Here is a 19,663-nt window from a genome sequence, read left to right as displayed (position 1 = left end):
TGAGATTTTCTTCATGACCTGGTGCATAGTTATTTTTAAAAAATGTACCATATATATGTGAAAATAATTTACATGTATATTTTCTATTTGGAGTATATATTTTTTGCATATATGTAATTAATTTTGCTATTTTTTGGTTCAAATATTCTTCCTTTTTTTGTTTATGGCAACTAGAAACATAAAGATTGGCATTCAAAAATCTTTCCATATGGGGGGCGCCTGGGTAGCTCAGTGGGTTAAGCGACTGCCTTCAGCTCAGGTCATGATCCTAGAGTCCCACATCGGGGTCCCTGCTCAGCAGGGAGTCTGCTCCCTCTGACCGTCCCCCTCTCATGTGCTCTCTCTCTCTTTCTCATTCTCTCTCTCTCAAAAAAAAAAATGTTTCCGTATGAAAGGACAGTTGAAAATTTTAAAAAAATTATCTTCCATTTTTTCCTTTGTATATTTCCAGGTTATGTTTTTTCTTTAAGATTTTATTTTTTTATTTTGATAGAGAGAGACACAGCAAGAGAGGGAACACAAGCAGGGGGAGTGGGAGAGAGGGAAGCAGGCTTCCCCCTGAGCAGGGAGCCCGATGTGGGACTCGAACCCAGGACCCTGGGATCATGACCTGAGTCGAAGGCAGACGCTTAACTACTGAGCCACCCAAGCGCCCCTCCAGGTTATGTTTTTATGTGATTATACATTTATAGTTTATTTCAGTTGAATTATGTCTTATATTATTATGTAGGCTAACTCTATCTTCATGTAATGCATTAAGTTGTTTTATCTGATAATATCATTTTTTTTTTGTTTTACACTGTGACACCTTTTTTTCTTATATAGTCAATGTAACTATGTCTTAAGTTTGTTTCTTAGAAGCAGTAGCATGTAGCTTGATTTAAAAAATATAGTCTGATAATCTCACTTTTAATAAATTTAACTCCATTACTTATTGCCTGAAATATTTAGATGTATTTCTTACTGTGTGTCTTTATTTATCATGGTTTCCCTTTGCTTTTTCCCTTTTCTGTCTTTGGACTATCAAGTTTTCTAAGCTTACCTCCTTGTTTTTTTCTCTTGATCTTTAAGGTGTTAAAATTTAAACACTGTTAGAAAATGTATAGGTTAATATACATGTTTGAAGGAAACTAATAAAAGCATAAAAATGTAGACATTTAAAATTCTTTAACATTTCTACTCTCCTGAGGATTTGGAGAACGTTTGTGTCCTTACTACCCATTGAATCCTCCTCCCCATCTTGCTGCCATTGTTAATTTTTTTTACCTTTAACTATTGATTGTTGTAAAATCCCACTACTAAAATTTTTTTTATGCATTTGTGTGCCCCTCTTTGTTTCTTATTTTCCACAGTTTTCCTTTTGGATTTCTGTCTCTTCCTAAGGCAACTCATTTTTTTGCAAGGGTCTATAAGTGGAAAATTCTCAGTCTTTACACTGCTTCATTCTTGGATAATATTTGGGAAGGTATAAAATTGTGGATGAACAGTTATTTCACCTCAGCCCTGTTCTGTGTCCCAGGGGACCGCACTCTGGTTTTCGGTTGGATTCACCCAATGGAAGGTGCCAGCAAGAGAGCAGCGCGTAGAATGAAAAAGATACTGGGGTAGTTTTCTCTGAGTTGCTGCTTTGGTTCCAGGTTCAGGAACTGAACTGCTCTGATGTACAGCTGTGATGAGGCATACCCTCTCCCCACTGGGGCTCTAGCCCACCCTGGAAAGTAGTTCTATTTCCTTTCCCTTGTTCCTTCTGGCTCAGCAGGGTAAGGGCTTCCCACTGTTCCTGGTCTCTGGGTGCCTACAACTGTGCACCAATTTTAACTTGTGGGTTTTTTTTTCCGGTACCACCAAGCAACTCTGTGACACCAGCTGGATGTCCTACAGTTCAACTCAATTCTACCCAGAGAGAACATCAGATCCCAAAGGTCAAGGGTTCAGTCCTATAAGACTGCCTTCCTCCCCCCATTTCAGACACCAGGCACAAACCCAAGCTGTCACCCATACTTCTGACCCACTGGCTACAGATTGGAGGTTCCAAAGACCCCCTCCGTGGGTTCAGTTAATTTGCTAGAGGGGCTCACAGAACTCAGGGAAACATTCTACTTAGTTGATGACCGGTTTATTATAAAAGGATATAACTCAGGAAGAGCCAGATGGAAGAGATGCATAGGGCAAGATATGGGGAAAGGGTGTGGAGCCTCCACGACCTCTCCAGGTGCACCATTCTCCCCAAATCTCCAGGTGTTCACTAACCCAGACACTCTCTGAACCACCCCTTTTGGGTTTTTACGAAGCTTCATTACATAGGCATGCTTGATTAAATCATTGGCCATGGGTGACTGAATTCAATCCCCAGCCGCTCTCCTCCCCTTTAGAGGTTCCTGGGTGGGATTGAAAGTTCCAACCCTCTAATCACATGGTTGGCTCTCCTGGCAACAAGCCCCCATCCTTAGGTTACTTAGCGGCTTTCCAAAAGTCACATTAACATAACAAAAGTCATCTCTGAAGCACTCGAGGTTTAGAAAACTCCAAGGGTCTTAGGAGCTCTGTGCCAGAAATTGGGATGAAGACCAAATATGTATTTCTTATTAGAAATCATAATAATCATAATACCATGTGCCTCAGCATTTTTGTTGTTTCCTCAGCTCTGCCCACATCTCTGTAAATCATCACTTTATTATACATTTTTTAAAAATCCAATCTGAGCATGCCTTTTGTTTCCCTCTGGGACTCTGAATGATGTATCCACCAAGGTATTCTTCTTTTGGCATGAGAAAGACCCCTTTTAAACAAACAAGAAGACAACAACAACAACAACGACAAACCAGGAAAACAAAGAAACTTTTACGAATTAAAAAATATTTGCAATTTTTTGGATTTTGTCTCGTTTGTGTTTGAGACCAAAAAGCATGATTTTCTGTGTTGCTGAGTATGGTAAAAACAAAGCAAAACAATACTATTGGCTGCTGGTCTGTACCATAAATTTAGCACAATTTTTCTGTTGGTAGTTTTAAGGCTCTTGATATGATTTTAGAAGTGAAAGAGCAAGAATTAAAGAATTTACTCTAATGATACAATAAAAACTTTGCACAAAAATTTGTGAGGCATTCTTTAATTTGAAGTATTGAAAATATAAGACATTTGTTAAGCAAACTAAAGTCTATCCATATTATAAAATCCTGTACTGCCATTAAATATCATCTTCTAGAAAAATATTAAATGGAGTGGAAAAATGCTCACTAAAATTAAGGAGGGAAAGCAAGCTACAAAAGTCGTACCAAATTTCTACCTTTAATTTCAGTGGGCATATTTCCATGTCAATATGTTTTTGTTTAGGACATGATTTTAATGGCAGTGTTGCACTCCATAATATGGAAATGCCATAACTTATTATATGTAGGGAAGGAAGAATCAAAGGTAATCTAACAATATCACAAGTGATTATATATTTGGGATTTTAGAGTCTTTATATTTAACTGTAGAAATACAGAAGACAAATTATTTTATAATTAGGAAAGAAATAGAATAAATAGTCTATAAATGTAACATTTAGTAAACAGTCAGCACAGTGTCTTGAAATAAAGTCCCAGCTGCACCTGCATAGGATGTTACAATACTGGCAGAAATCAAGTGTTTTACTCATTTGATGAACATATCTCATCTCTCTTTAGTTATTCCAAAGAAATCAGAACTTTCAGGACCAACAATCTCAAGAGGTTATGATTCTATACAACGCAAGCAGCACAAATGACTTTCTAAAAATCTAAATTTCAGTGCATTGCAAGTTATTTTCCAATTTGAACTGTAGTTGCAGCCCAGAACTTCACTTAAGCTCGGAGAGTTTATTAGTGAGGAAAATCCAATGAGCTGTCTTGGCTGAATGGCAGGCCAGGAAAGCATATCACCTTTCTTCCCCTCCCCTGGTGGACTTGACTGGATGAGACAGCCACCATCACTTCCCTCTGTGAAATGCTACACTGGGGTTGCTGTGCTCCTCAAAGCAGCTGTCAGGCACATACCATTCTCCTGAAACACTGCCCTTCTAGAGGGTGGAATTTCCCCGTGCCCTTGTTTTGTCTCCCTAAACACAGTTTTCCAAGCAACATTCAAAGTCTTAGAGAACTTGGGGCGCCTGGGTGGCTCCGTCGTCAAGCATCTGCCTTCGGCTCAGGTCATGATCCCAGAGTCCTGGGATCGAGCCCCGCATTGGGCTCCCTGCTCCGTGGGAAGCCTGCTTCTCCCTCTCCCACTCCCCCCTGCTTGTGTTCTCTCTCTCACTGTGTCTCTCCCTGTCACATAAATAAATAAAATCTTCAAAGTCTTAGAGATCTCAATGTGGCTTTAATTCTCTGTTGCTGTTGAATGGGATACAATTAATTTCTTGTGAAACTGATTTTTAATTTGCCAGGAAATTCTAAATAGGCTATTTTGGTGCTAAGTCCATAAATAAACTTTATCATCCCGGGGATAAACCTCTAAGGATTGTAGCTTCCTGGCAAAAAACAGAGTAATTAGCAAAGTAGACTTTGAGAGCAAATAAATGTAGCAAAACAGGGGTATGAGTACCAACTCTGCAACTTTCTAGTCTGGTGATTTGGGTCAGTTTGCGTAACACCCTTATGCCTCAGTTTCCCCATCTGTAAAATGGGGATAATTATAGTCTCTATCACATATGGTTGTTTTGAAGAGTGAGATGAAGATGTAGGGTGGCCAACAAGCCTGATTTGCCCAGGCCTGAGGAGTCCTTGTGATACAGGATTTTGAGTGCTAAGATTGGGGCATTCTGAGTAGACTGGGATGGTTGGTCACCCTATAAAATGTCAGGTACTTACACAATGCCTGGTATCAGTAAATAAGAGCCATTATTTTATGTATTACATGTATCTTTGAGAATATTTCCATGGACATGTTTTCTACATACATTAATTAGACACATCCTGATTTTGCCTTTTATAAAGAAACTAACAGGTACAATTAAAAAAATAAAAAGCTTCATCAGTGAATCAATATCACTGTCCAATGCTAAGGTCTACTTGGTTATTTCTAAAATTCTACAAGTCTATTTTTTTGCTCACTGAAGCCAACACTTAAAAAAACTTCACATTGCTCTGTGAATTAGTATGGAAGAGCAAAATATTTTCAAAAGTGCACCTATGGCAAGATAAAAAGCTTTGTCACGATAAGAAATGAACTGTAAAATAATCTTTTTAGTACAATGAATAAAAAGTCATTTAAGGAACACAAGCTTTTGGAGACAATATTCCCATCTGGAACATTTCTAGTTAAGATGGCAGACTAAGCATATTTCTTTGTCTTTCTTACTTGTCAATCGCATTTACTGACATAAATTTCTTTTGTCCTTTTTCACTGGCATTGCAGAGACCCAGGCGGGGGCTCCTCAGGTGACCTCAGACTGTAACCAAATTCTGGCTGACCAAAAGTAATTGGGGTCACATGGACAACGAAGGAAAAGGGATCCAGAGCCTAGTCATTGTTTTCTAAATTTGTCTGGTTTTAAGAATCACCTGGGGCTTTTTTTAAATATATAGATTTCCAGGTCCCTCCAATAGAGATTCTGAATCAGGTAGAGGGTGGGGAGCCCTTGAATCTGTAACTGGTTGCTGTCCCCTGAGATGTTTATGATGGGGCAAATTTGGAAATGGTTCTCAACCTATGCCCGGGTGCCTCTCAGCATTTAGTGCTAAATACTCCACAGTGCTTGAGCCAACACAGCACACGAAAATAAAACACCGAAAACAGGACAGCACTGTGTAGAATTTTAAATGGAACTCTATCATTTAGACACTTCATTAATGTTTGTTAACTTAACAAAATTATAGATATCCCAAGGAGCTAGACTAAATATAGGCTGACCTGGTAATTTTCCAGCGGATGATAACACCCTCTTTGAGGGACAAGGGAGAACTACTTTCAGGCAAGTAATTATTTTTAACTGCTCTATTCCTGCTATTATTTTCTTCAAACGTTATTCCAATGCTATGCTGTAAATATAACACCAGGGAAAGAGGTATACTGGTCCTTCCAGAATAGACATTCTAAAAGAAAAGAAATAACTGTGTAGAAAGGTATGTTTTTAACAAGTCTTATTCTCCATTTCCTCCCTCCTCACTGCTCATCAACATGGCATGCACTGTGTTTGTTCTGTCTCTGTCTCTATTCTCTCTGTGGTGGTCCCCAGATATTTTTAATTAGGCGCTCAGGAAGTAGTTTTTAAATGAGCAATAGATGGTGTTGCCATAGAGCATGGTGGATGTGGGGCAGTGCAAGTAGTTTAGCCCAAGGGTTCGAGGTTCTGCATGATTGGGCCCCTGCCTCCCTCCCCAGTTGTGTCTCCCATGCGCTGCTGCCCTTCTCTCATGCTGAGGAGTTTGAGCTTTACCAGAAGGCAGTGGGGACCCACTCCCCACAGGGGAGTTTTAACCAGGGCCGTGACATGATCAGCTCTGTGTTTTAGCAAGGTAACTCTGGCTGCAGTGTCAAGGATGGATGAGAGAAGGACGACTTAGGAACTGAGAAGGTCATTTAGATCAGTAGTAGTACTTCAGGTAGGACAATGCACAGGATAATCACCTGGTACTTTTCCAGGGCCAAACTCAGACCATTTAAATCATCTCTGGAGATGGAATCCGGATATCAGAAGTTTCTAAATTGTCCTGGTGATTCCAATGAGAAACCAAGGTTCGGAATGACTAACAGAAGTTTAGATAGTTGCAGAATGAGAAAAGGGGGCACAGACACAAGGGCTGTTAGTTGTAGAAGAACAGCATAATTAGTGAACAGAGCAGGAGCAATGAAGATAGGGAAGGAACTGAATTACTTACAGGTTCTAGTTGGAGTCATGGAAATTGGGAGGTAGGGTGACCAAACTTCCTGTTTTGCCAAGGAGTATCATGGTGTTGTACTGAATCAGGTCCCTCATCCCAGGGGAGTTGGTGACCCTCCAGGGAAGCACTGCCATCCAAGATAGGCAGCGAAGGATCAGAGTGCAGTTGGAGAAAGATGATTAATGTTAAACATGGGAGACAGCTGCTGAGTATTGGTGACTAACACCAACCTAAAGCTCATAGCTGAGGATCAAATGGGCTAACCCCACATTCTAAATTCCTAGGATGACAGCTACTGGGGCCATCCATATCTCAACAGTGCTTGTTAAGAGAGACCAGGAAGCAGAACCAGTACTACCACCTCACACCCTAATAGAAGATGAGGCTGAAAGGGAGAAGGTCGTTGCCTTTTGTAGAAGTACACTACTCATGTAGAACTATTTATTCCTCCAACAAGGTTAGGGGTGGGGCTGGGCTACCTCTCCTCCTCAAAGTCAAGGGAGGGAGCTGTCGAGAGGACTGCTGACAGGTTTGTGGGTATCTGATGTGCTAGTCCCTTCTGGGACAGTTATGAGGTTCTAGGCTCACTGTCCAGCCCCTGTGCTGCCCGGATAGAGGAAAAGTACATTGGAAGAGATGGCATAGAGGGGGACTGCCAGGTGTAGTGGGGGCAAAACTGCCCCCACTCAAGGTCTGAGAAATTTGGAAGATGGATCCTACGTAAGCTTGAAGACCTAGGAGTTGGCTGTGGTGAGTAGATCATATTTAGAGCTTCGGTTTTATCTGGGAAAACACAGCATTGGGTGAAGAGGGGTACATATCAGAGAAATAGGACACCAGGCTGCCCCCTCAGGAGCGGGGACTGAAATTGAGAATGAATCTCTCTTATAAGGGCCCCCTAGCACCTTGAGTTTCCGCTTGGGAGCAAATCACTTGTCAGATGACATTGACAGTCTCCATCTGTCCACACTGAGCACAAAGACAATGCACTGGTCCCACTAGGGCACTTCTCCCTTCTTTGTCCCTCCTCCCTGGCCATTACCAGCAAGGTATATGATGGGAAGACACTGGTAGGAGGGGGTGAACCAGGCCACACTCTCACACCCCCATTTTGCTGCAGGGGTTGGAATGGGAAGAGGGAGAGAAGAGAGTCATTCACTGGATATGAAAATAAAGGTTTGAAACAAAATCACTGAATCTTGATGATAGGAAGTCATTGTTTTTGTTTTTGTTTTTTTAAAGATTTTATTTATTTGACAGAGAGAGACACAGTGAGAGAGGGAACACAAGCAGGGGGAGTGGGAGAGGGAGAAGCAGGCTTCCCGCAGATCAGGCAGCCCGATGCGGGGCTCGATCCTAGGACCCTGGGATCATGACCTGAGCCAAAGGCAGACACTTAACGACTGAGCCACCCAGGCACCCTGGAGTCATTGTTTTAACAGTTGTCAGTAATCAGTAATGTTACTGTAACTATTCTAATAACTGTGACTGAAAAGTTATAGCATTGGGCTAAAACATTAAGAAAGTCCACTTTCTATGGAAAAGGGGATTTTGACACAGAACTTATTGCCGTGTCATGAGCAACTTTATGGAGCAGCCCAGTAGTGAGAACCTGAAGCCTTCTGCCAACAGCAAAGAGGATCCTCCAGGCCCCTCCTCAGATGACCAGCTTGCCTGCAACGTCATGGGAAATCCTGACACACATCCTGGAGCTTCAAGTCACCTGATCTGCTATGACTTGGATCTTGCTTCTGTCAAACACAACTGCTGTTGCCTTGAATAAGGAAGAATACTTTGCAGGCTCAAGAGAGAGGCCCAAGGCCTTGGAAAGCCAGGAAACAAAATGGACTGTAGTTGAGTCTGTCTCCTGCACATGCCTGGGTCCACTTCTTCCACCCACACTGTGATAGAGCTGCTCTGCTAGAGACAGATGTAAAAATCCTCAGATGCTGTTGCTCTCTTTCAGAGGCTTTCAGTTAATGGAATTAGCTTATTTATCATTGGAATAAGGAGTAATTTAAAAAACAAATCTATGGGGCGCCTGGGTGGCTCAGTTGGTTAAGTGTTTGACTCTTGATACCTGCTCAGGTCATGATCTCAGTGTCTTGGAGATCAAGCGCCATGTCTGGCTCCACGCTGAGCACAGAGTCTGCTGGAGATTCTCTCCCTCTGCCCCTCCTGCTTATGCTCTCTCAAATAAATAAATCTTAAAAAAACAAACAAACACAAATCTATGCTAATAGGCTCATTTGGGGAAGACAGCTGGCTCCAAGATTCCAGAGGAGAAGGGGAATTACAAATTTGATCCTGGTCTAAGACACTTCTAGATTGAAAGTTGCCCGACGTCTAACTCAATTGAAATGAGTGTTAGGAATATGTGTGAAATATATAGTTTCCAAGTTTCCTTGTACTTTTTTTCCCCAGATTTCTTTTAGCTCTATGACTTTACATTTCACAGACTTAATATAGAAATGGCTTCGTAGGCTAAGGTTACAGAACAAACAGAAGTCTTGATCCTGAATCTCACTGTTGGATGTTATGTGCTCTTTATTCCTATGCTTGAAGATGAAGATTTAAGTGGTTTCATCTTGGGGACATGTTTCATCTAGATGAATCTAGATGCCCCTTTTCTATATATAATTGGTACAATTGGGACCAAAATTTTATTTTCCACTTCCTCATATGAAAATAATATAAGCAGCATATTAAACAGCCCCTAGACCAGGAAATGTACGGGCATTATAATGAATAATCCTAAGCTCATTATGATCTTAGTGAATAGGTTTAGATTCAGGACAATACTGGAACAGATATTTACTAACTCTGATGGCATCAAGTGCATGCCTGATCAATTTCAACAGTCATTATTTTGTATATGGGATAAATTTAATGCACATCACTGCCAAATATAGTTATGCTTATGGAAAAATGAATTACAGCACAATTTCATGCCATGCCAGAAATAATGCTATACATGTATACATGTCGGTTATACATGTAAAAATGGCCCCTTTCCCAGGCATATACACTTATATCATGATCCCCCAAGAAAGAGTAGTGGATGATGGTCACCCTAAGGCAGAAACACAGTTCCTTTATGAAATAAAACATCTTGTAATACCTGGCCCCTTCAATTATCACACTACATTTAAGCCAACAGGGTGAGGACAAATTAGATTAAGTGAAATTTAAAGCAAAGCTATCTAGCTGGCTGTTTTGGTGGAATCTGTTTAGCTGTAAATGACATTTAGAGTTGTTGCTGGTATTTATCTTACATTCCTTATAACCTCCCATCATCAAACTGAACTGCCAGATGCTCTATTAGGAGAAATAAACTCCCCTGGGCCTCTTCTTGGGTCAGGAAATCAGTGAGCAGCATTATGGAAATTTTCTTTTTTTTTTTAATTCCATCCTGGTCTGGATTAACAGCTTGAATTAAGTCCTGTTTGTGCAATTGCGTGACTGTGGGGAAGGTATATGACTTTCCTGAGCTTCAATTTCCTCACCTCTGAAATGAGGGTAGTGCTGTGGCCTATAGTCAGCACTGAATCAACAGTGGTCACCACCAGATAAAATGTATCAGCAGGTTTGCTTTGAAATTCATTTCTACTTTACATGACTTCATGATAATAAACCTGCGACAGAATGTTCATTCTGTTCTTTTCATGGCTCCTCTCTCCCTAATAAACACGGGGAACAAAGGAGAACTCTTAGGCATACAAGACTAGATAGTGTCCTCTAGTGGTAAACAGGCAAAACACATGAAGACCATTTATTTATTTATTTTTACTTTTTAGTATTCAGACTGAAATTGATCACAGAAATAAAATGTAAAGCTATAAGGTGAAATATAATTAACATTTGGACAGGACCTTAACTTTCACATCTTCCTGTACAACAATAAAGAGAAACTTCTTTGTCTGTTATAATACAAATTGTAGTTTAATTATATGAGCCACAAAATTATTGAGCCAGAAACTATTTTGTTGTTCAATCGAGTGTGAGCCACTTTGATTCATTTTCCCGCTTATGATTAAGTATTACACAAAGAAATTATTTCGGTAGTTCAGTGGGATGCATTAACAGAGTTCTTTCTAGGTTCATATAGTAGTATATAATTTGATTATTTCACAGGATTTCTAATAGTTTAGGAAAAAATAAATGTGCAACAGAGCCTTCTCCAGTGATTCTAAGTATTAGATGTTAGTCACAGAACTTCTCTTAACTTGACATGATCAGGGCGCCTGGGTGGCTCAGTTGGTTAAGCGACTGCCTTCGGCTCAGGTCATGATCCCGGAGTCCCGGGATCAAGTCCCACATCGGGCTCCCTGCTCAGTAAGGGAGCCTGCTTCTCCCTCTGACCCTCCCCCCTCTCATGTACTCTCTCTCTCTCATTCTCTCTCTCTCCAATAAATAAATAAATCTTTAAAAAAAAAAAAAACTTGACATGATCAGAGTTGTTCCTATCCATCTCTGATCTCTCACAATCTCCATTTCTACCAACACTATTGCTCTTGAAATTCATCAGGGCAGTATCAGAGAGTGATTAAAAGCATGAATTCTGGGGTGCCTGGGTGGCTCAGTCATCTGCCTTCGGCTTGGGTCATGATCCCAGAGTCCTGTGTTCGAGCCCCGCTTTGAGCTCCCTGCTCAGCGAGGAGTCTGCTTCTCCCTCTCCTTCCCTTTCCCCTCCACTAGTGCTCTGTCTCTCACTTTCTCTCTCTCTGAAATAAATAAAAATATTTTTTTTAAAAGCATGAATTCTGAAGCCCAATTGGTCTAAATCCCAGCTTTACCATTTATTGATCATGTGAACTCTATGCCTCAGTTTGCTCATCTATGAAACATCAGTGTTAATACCAGCTGCCTCATACAGTTGTTACAAGAATTGATTAAGCTCAAATATGGAAGGTGATTAGAACACAGCCTGGACTTACTATTAGTGAATAGCTTTTATATGCCCATCCTTTTCAGTATTATAGAGAATGCATGAGAGGCTTAAGATACAGGTCCTGACCTCAAAGAGTTTATAGTCTGCATGAGAAGATCTTGCGGGATTAGTGGTAGGGGTGATTTATCCCACTTCTTGGTTTGTAGGAGGAGGACTTTTCCTTAAACATACCCCTGGCACTCACATTCTTGTTCTCCCTGGGAGAAGTGGAATGACTTCCCTGGAGTGGAGTGGCTTTGGGGGCAACCACATGAGGAAGAGACACATTTTCCCATGCAGTTTGAAGCCCATTTGACTCTCGCTCAATAGTATATCCTACAATTCAGCTCAGTTAACAGGGTGATAATTTGGGCTCCACCTGCCAACCACTTGGTGTATAGTTCCTCATTTCTTGAGAACTCAGTTTGAGAGTGGGGAGTTATTTATCGATGGATGGGACCCCCTGGAGATCCCAATAGAACGTATCAACTCACAAAAACAATTCAGTGCTTATTTGTATGGTGTGAACCTACCATACAAATATTTCCAGAAATGAGAATTTGGAGTAGGCTGAAGCGATAGGAAACAGTTTCACAGAAGTGGGACTTAGGCTGGCTCTTAAAGAATGGGATTGAATTTGGAGGAGGGAGAGGGAGGAAAAGGAATCCTAAGCAGAGAAGTTTTTTTTCTAAGACTTCTAGCAGTTTGTACTTCTGTGCAATTGGAAAAAAACATAAAATACTGGCTAAAATTAGAAAGTCATATCTCTGCTTGATGACTACATGGTGACACAGCCAAGCTATGGCTAAGAAGTAGGTGACACAGTTCCTCACCACCTGGTTTTCCGATCACGTGTGACATGCCAGGAATGTTTTAACTACTTTACACATATTAAGACACTTACTCCTTACAACAGCCCTATGATAGAGATATTATTATGTTCCCCAGCTGAGGATACCAAAGCATAGAGAGTGGCAATCTGTCCAAGGTCTGTAAGAGATAGAACTTGGGTTTGAACACCGGCAGTCTGACTCTGGACTTCATTCTCTCATATCACTCTGCTTTGTGATTTCTCAGTCCAAGAGAGGGGGTTGCAGTGGTCTTTCCTTGTGAAGGGACTCAGTGAGGAGACCAGCCTGACTACAAGGAAGGTTTGGACTCTGGAGGCTGTAACTTGAGCTGAAAGGTAGGTAGGGCTGGTTTAATGGGGGCGGATAGTGTGTGGGGGGGAGGGTTGAAAAACCAAGCACAGGAGTTTGGAGGTGGAGATAAAAAGGAAAGGCAGGGGCGCCTGGGTGGCGCAGTCGTTAAGCGTCTGCCTTGGCTCAGGTCATGATCCCAGCGTCCTGGGATGGAGTTCCACACTGGGCTCTCTGCTCAGCGGGAAGCCTGCTTCTCCGTCTCCCACTGCCCCTGCTTGTGTTCCTGCTCTCGCTATCTCTCTCTCTCTGTCAAATAAATAAATAAATAAAATCTTAAAAAGAAAAGGCAAGATTAATCCTACCATGCTCCTGCTCAAGGACAATTTTGTATTACTCCGGGTATGAAGTCCAAAGATTTCAAGGGTTTCAGTATGGGGAAATGGACACTGTAAAAACATGAGGAGATGGGAGAACAAAAAGAGAGCTTGATCCTCTATGTCTTGGCTGGGCCACGGATGGGCAGGGCATGGTGACACATGTTCTCATCCTTTCCAAAGGGCCTGCCTAGAGGACAAGCATGGCTAGAGGTATGAATCTGAGATTTTATACATACCTAAGAGCTGAAACTGTAAGAAGTGAAGCTCCCTGACAAAAAGATGCCAAAGGAGGCAGAAGAGAAATATTGGTGGGAGAGGGAACGTGGGCAACCCAGTGCTGTGGATGGTAACTGATCCCCTGCATGACTGAAGAATTTCTAGTCTAGAATTTCTTCAAAGAGGTGGATGAAGATGAGAATTGGTACAAAGCCAGGAAATTTAACAATGAGCTTGAAAACAAGGAAGAGGAAATGAAACATGGCTTCTTCCCTTACAACACTGTCACATCAGGTAAAGAGAGGAATGTCTGGTTAATGTCAGCCCACGTTATCATAAGTATATACTCTTTCCTGTATAAAGGGCATAGTTACGTTATCGAGTAGATATTTGTTATGAGTCCAGTTCCCCCCAGGAAAGCAGAAACCATGATGACTGCTTGAAATAGGGGATTTGTAATGCAGGTAATGGAAAAGGGGAAGACAAACAAGGGATAGTGAGACAACCCAGAGATTAGGAACCACTTCTACGCCAAGTCTAGAAGGTCAAAAGGAAGAGGCAGTGTTGCCGGAAGTCAAAGGCCAATTTTACCCGTAGAATTTGGTAATGGTGGGCCTGTTGGGGGAAAGCTGGATGGGGAAGAGCGGCAGCTGAATAGGGATAGGGGGATACTCTGGTTTTTCACTTCTTCCCACTCAACAGTCTCCCTCCGGCACCTTCAGTGACCAAGCCCAGCTGGATATTAGCTGACAGGCGACCCAGGGAAAGGCAGCCAGCAGAGGTCAGGCCCAGGATACACAGCAAAGCAGGCCGACTGGCAAGAGGGCACCTGAGGACAAACACGTCCCAGACCTGCATGGTACTCTTGTAACCTTTGGTCTGATGTGGGGATGGTCTTTTCCTTGTCCAGGGGAGCTAAGGCCCACCTGAGGTGAAGTCACTGTTCCTCGACAGTCTCCACAGTCCTGTCACCTGCCTTCTCCTACCAGAATCCAATTAGACTCATTCTTTAGCCTCAGTTACAGAAGAATCAAGGTGTCCAATGGTGGCTCTCATGGTAGACCAGGCAGTTTCTTCTGCACGCTGAGAGGCTGCTGGAGCTAGAATGAAGGGTGAGGGACGAAAGCCCATGAGCACCTCCCATCCCCTGCCTTTAGAAGCTGGGAGGGAGCCGCTCTGTCCTGAGACAGGTGGCAGAATGGCACCCACGCTGGGTGCTGGAGGCTTACGAGTTGTGGTAGGAAGAGAGACCTATACCGCCTAAGTCAAAGGGTTTATGTTTCAAATACTTCCTCTTTTGCTCTCTTTCAGTATTTTGGTAAATTAAAAAAGACATTTGGGGCCCCTACGTGTGGTGCTGGTGTTAAGGAGGTGAGTGATGAGTGGGGTGGAGTGGTGGGTTTTTGTCCAGGCTTGTGCCATAGCTCTAGAGTGGCAGTAGGTCCCTGGGGCCAGTGTTGGCGGGGAGATTGCCGTGACAGAAGCCCAAGAATAAAGTGAAACTCAGATCAGAAGCTCCAGGCACAGGGAAGCAACTGGTTATGTGCCCTGACTACAACCCTACCGCTAAAGCTTAGCGGTTTGGGGGTTTTTTAGCTAGTAGTTACTGAGCACTGTCTAATGCCCTGCCCCATTATAAGCACTTTGCCTGTATTAATGAATTTCACCCTAATAACAACCCTCTAAGGTAGGTACACATGATAGATGTGGAAATAGAGGCGTAGAAGTTCAGCAACTTGCCCTGGGGAAACTGTAGTGCCAGGATTTAAATTCAGGCAAGATGTCTCCAGAGCCTTCATATTTAACAATTACAGGGAAATCTGAGCACCTTGGAAGACAGAAGAGAAGATGTCTGAGAGGAAAGAGACAGAGAAGGTTCTGGAAAGGGTAAAATGAAAGAGGGAAATTTTAGGAGAAGATGGGAATGACCGGAGAGGAGAGGACAAGAGGCTGATTCGGTGAGAGCTTATGTGCCATTCAAGATTACACCAGCCAAGCATGGAAATGTCTGTGAGGAAATGGAAACCACTCTGGTACAGTCTGTGTCTAATGATTCCAATACTTAGATTCCTGGTATATTTGTTGTTTATTGCTTCTGTTGGATCTTATTCATGGTCTTGTCTCCTCATAGTTCTGGCTATCACTGAATGTTGGGGTTGTACTTGATCATAGTTTATAGAAGTATTTTGAAGCAGAGACTTCTGAAATCATCTTCAAAAATGTTTGCTTCTGAGGGGTTGCTGGCAATCTGGGGTCAGCTTAACTCAAGTTCAAGCTTTAAGGTTTTGTGAACCACCAGATGGTGATAAGCCAAGCCTGCCTTGTATGAGCTGGTTTATTTCTGATTTACACTTTCTCCTGTGGCTGTGGGAGGCCTTTTGGGTCTCAGGCCAAAGCAAAGGATTACTTACCATGGGAAAAGTGTTATAAAAATAACGAGAAAGCAATTAATGGGTTACTATCCATTCCTGAGTGGGTTCTGCATTTCTTCTCTCAGATCTCTGCTCTCTCTGATCCTATCAGTAATGGTGATTGTGGCACATTGATTGATGCCGGTGGCATAGCAAAAGGTCAGGGTGGGGAGCACAATCAGTAAACTGGAGAGACAGAAGTATAGAAGTGGCTGAGTGGAAATTCAGTGCTGAGCTTTTAGAAAGACCATGAACAATTCTGCCTCACTCACTCTGTTAATGAGAAACAAAATTCACAATGACAGTGCCACAAGCTATGACATCCTCTCATATCATGAAGAAACAATGAGGATGAAGGGAGGAGGCTGAAAAGGGGGGCTGCTCAAGCACAAAGGGGCCTGGGCCGAGTGGGCTCCCTCACCTTTTTTTCCTTACATATCTTATCACTTGGCTGCTAAGGGGGCTCCCAGGAGCTGATAAGGGCAAACTGAGTACCATGACTCAAAACTGTCAGGGGCAGGGATGGTCAGGATCTAGGATATGACTTTATCTTATTTCTAAGCTAATAAATTAGCCTGTTACTGTTTCATGAATGCTGGCAGAAGATATCTACTCATACTTCAGGAGAGAAAGGACTTTAATGCTCACGGCACAATAAGCAGCATCACCACCAGCACATCTGCATTGGTTCCTCTTCCCCTCACCCCTACCGAGTCTCACAGGAGCTACCCAGAGGGGCCCAGATGGCCACCTGTGCATGCAGTGAATTGCATTACAGCAGAGGACACTGTGCTTGGGGAACCCACTGTTTTACAGCCAGCAGTAAACAGCCTCCGCTTTGTCCCAGAGGGAGACATCATCTCATTCCTCAAGGTTGCTCTTTGCAAACACACTCTGAGACTAGGTAAAGTGTGGCCAGGGCCTCGGTTTCTTGATACACCAAGCAAGCATGTGTAGGGATGCTCAGAGCTCATGGTAGATGACCTTCTCAACAGAGATGGTGTAGAGGGATTATTTAAAATATGCATAATCTAAAAAACCATTGTTTTCTGTTGTATTCTCTAAATTTGGGTTACCTAGACTGGGTCAAAGCCCCAGCTGTTGGGATTCTGCTATGTGGTCCCAGTCTGTCTATGTAGCACACTCCGTCTACTATTCTCTCTTGCAGTTTTTCTTCTCATTTTAATCAGCTGTGCTTGTTTTCAATTATGTTCTTTCACATGCTCTGCTTTTTTTCACAAGCAGCATGCACAGTGGAATGATTGCTGATTTTTGGCATTAAGAAAGCTGCATTCAGGTCCAAGCTCTACAACTTGTCAAATAAGAGATCAACACACCCATCTGGCCACTCAGGTAGTAAAACTGGGATACCACAGTGCCCTTTGTTTAGTGAAGTATATCTTATCATTTTGAAAGTCAAATTTCTCCTCTTCCTTCTAAAACTTATTCCTCCACCTGCACACTTTATCTCGCTTACAGACATCATCTGTTCGTCCAGGTTCTCCCTCTTCATGCCTCTGCATCATCAAGGCTTGACAGTGTTATCTGCTAAGTATTGTTATTATCCTTTTCTCTTCCTGCTGACATTGTTTACCTTGATCATGTTTCACCTGGAATCATTCAAGAGTTCCCTTAGGCTTGCCGCCTTAAATGGATCTTACTATTGCTTGATCTTGTCATGTCCCTCATTGCAGACACCCCCCATCCTCATACAGCCCCACTTCTTTACAGCATGTGCGCCCCTTCACTGCTCCTATACCTCACCCTGTATTATTTTACATCATAATATTCCTGATTTTCTGTATTTCTCAGTACCCACCATGGGTATTTCATATGTGTTTTTGATGTTTTCCCTGCCTTACATACCAATCCTCTCTTTAACTAAGCACTTTCCCTTTAAAAACTGAGGTTTTATACTTAAAAGTATAATATTTGGAAAGGATATTGTGATCCAGGAAACCCCAAAAGAAAAAAAAAACAGAAAAATTACTACCAGTAGTAAGAGAATTCTATGAGGTAGTATGGTCAAGATAGTACCCAGAAATGTCCATCAAATGGGGAATGGGACACTTAAATAAATTATGGTACATCCATATAATTGATGTTACGGTGCTGTAAGAAAGAATGAGAATACTGTATTCTGACATGGAGGTATTTCTAAGATACATCATTAAATTTGAAAAGCAAGTTGCAGAACAGTGTGTATAGTGTACCACTCTGTGTAATGCAGGGGGAGGGATAAACATGTTTGTGTAAGGGAACTCTTGAATAACAACAAGGAACTACAAGAGTTTTTGCTTTTGGACAAGTACGGTGAAGAGGGCTGGCAGTAGAGAGCGGTCAGTACGGGAGCAAAACTTCCCACTGTGTGCTTTAATGTTGTTGAGTTTTGAGTTATGTGAATTTAACATCTATGCAAAAGACAGATACCTAAAACAAAATAAAATGTAAAACCTCAGGCATTACCTCTACTCTTCTATGTCTCTTTCATATGAGAGGAAGTCCAGTGAGGTGGCTGAGAACAGAGGCTTGGCACCAGGCCCACCTGGGTTTAATCCCATAACTGCACTTACCAGCTTTTTGACCTTAGGAAAGTCTTGTACCCTCTGAGTCTCCATTCTCCTCCTTTATAATTTGGGAATGACAAACCTCAAAACAACCCTTCTGAGTGAATATTAAGTGTGATAATGTTTGTAAAATAATTAACACAGTAATTTACATACAATTAGTATCTGGTATTTTATACATACATATGAGCGATATATAGCTATATGCATATATACACATATATACATGCATAACTACCTGTAAATGCATACATATATATTTGTCTATGTTAGCATATATATCCATATACGTATGCATTTGACTAATACACTGCATTGAAATTATCAAGTGATCCATTTGTGTCTATTTCTCTCTGCCTCAACTCTCCCTGTTCCCATCCCCACAGACTTCTATGATTTATTAGTATTTTTTTAAAGATTATTTATTTATTTGACAGAGAGAGACAGCGAGAGAGAGAGAGAGAGAGAGAGAGAGAGAACACAAGCAGGGGGAGTGGGAGAGGGAGAAGCAGGCTCCCCACAGAGCAGGGAGCCTGATGCGGGGCTCCATCCCAGGACCCTGGGATCATGACCTGAGCCGAAGGCAGACGCTTAATGACTGAGGCACCCAGGCGCCCCTGATTTATTAATATTTTTATCTCTAGTACTGGCACAAGAAATATTTGTTAAATTGTTGAACTAAGCATGGCCAGTTCTTAAGACTCTCTGAACAGAGGGAAAAAACCAACAGAAATATCCTGAAAAATTTCCGTCAAGTCATCTAACTCCTAAGGTGGGTATTATTGCAAGTTCCTTCTGTCCCTATACCTTGCCCCTCTATGAAGACCAGGAAAGTACTTATGGACCAATCAGAGCCAAAGTTGGAGATTCTCTTCCTTTCTTTTTTAATTTTTTTTAAAGATTTTATTTATTTATTTGAGAGAGAGAAAGAGAGACAGCATGAGAGGGGAGAAGGTCAGAGGGAGAAGCAGGCTCCCTGCCGAGCCAGGAGCCCGATGTGGGACTCGATCCCAGGACTCCGGGATCATGACCTGAGCCGAAGGCAGTCGCTCAACCAACTGAGCCACCCAGGCGCCCTCTCTTCCTTTCTTATCGTAGGTTCTCATTAGATACAGTTGAAGGTTGAATGGAGGACAAATGCTGTCCCCACGTTGCCCTTCGGCTCTCCCCAGGAAGCA

The 19,663-nt window shown here is 42.2% G+C and overlaps 1 long non-coding RNA gene across 1 annotated transcript in view; it reads right to left on the bottom strand.

Moving 5' to 3' along the window:
• The window catches only part of LOC141371447 (uncharacterized), a 60,827-nt gene that overhangs the window by 25,239 nt on the left and 15,925 nt on the right, over positions 1-19,663 (bottom strand). The gene's annotated exons all lie outside the window — the stretch shown is intronic.

Source organism: Callorhinus ursinus, unplaced genomic scaffold, assembly GCF_003265705.2.
Source record: "Callorhinus ursinus isolate GAN/ISIS: 27379988/994484 unplaced genomic scaffold, GSC_fseal_2.0 scaffold3, whole genome shotgun sequence".
NCBI lineage: Eukaryota > Metazoa > Chordata > Mammalia > Carnivora > Otariidae > Callorhinus > Callorhinus ursinus.
This window is presented reverse-complemented; position numbering and strand designations above follow the sequence as displayed.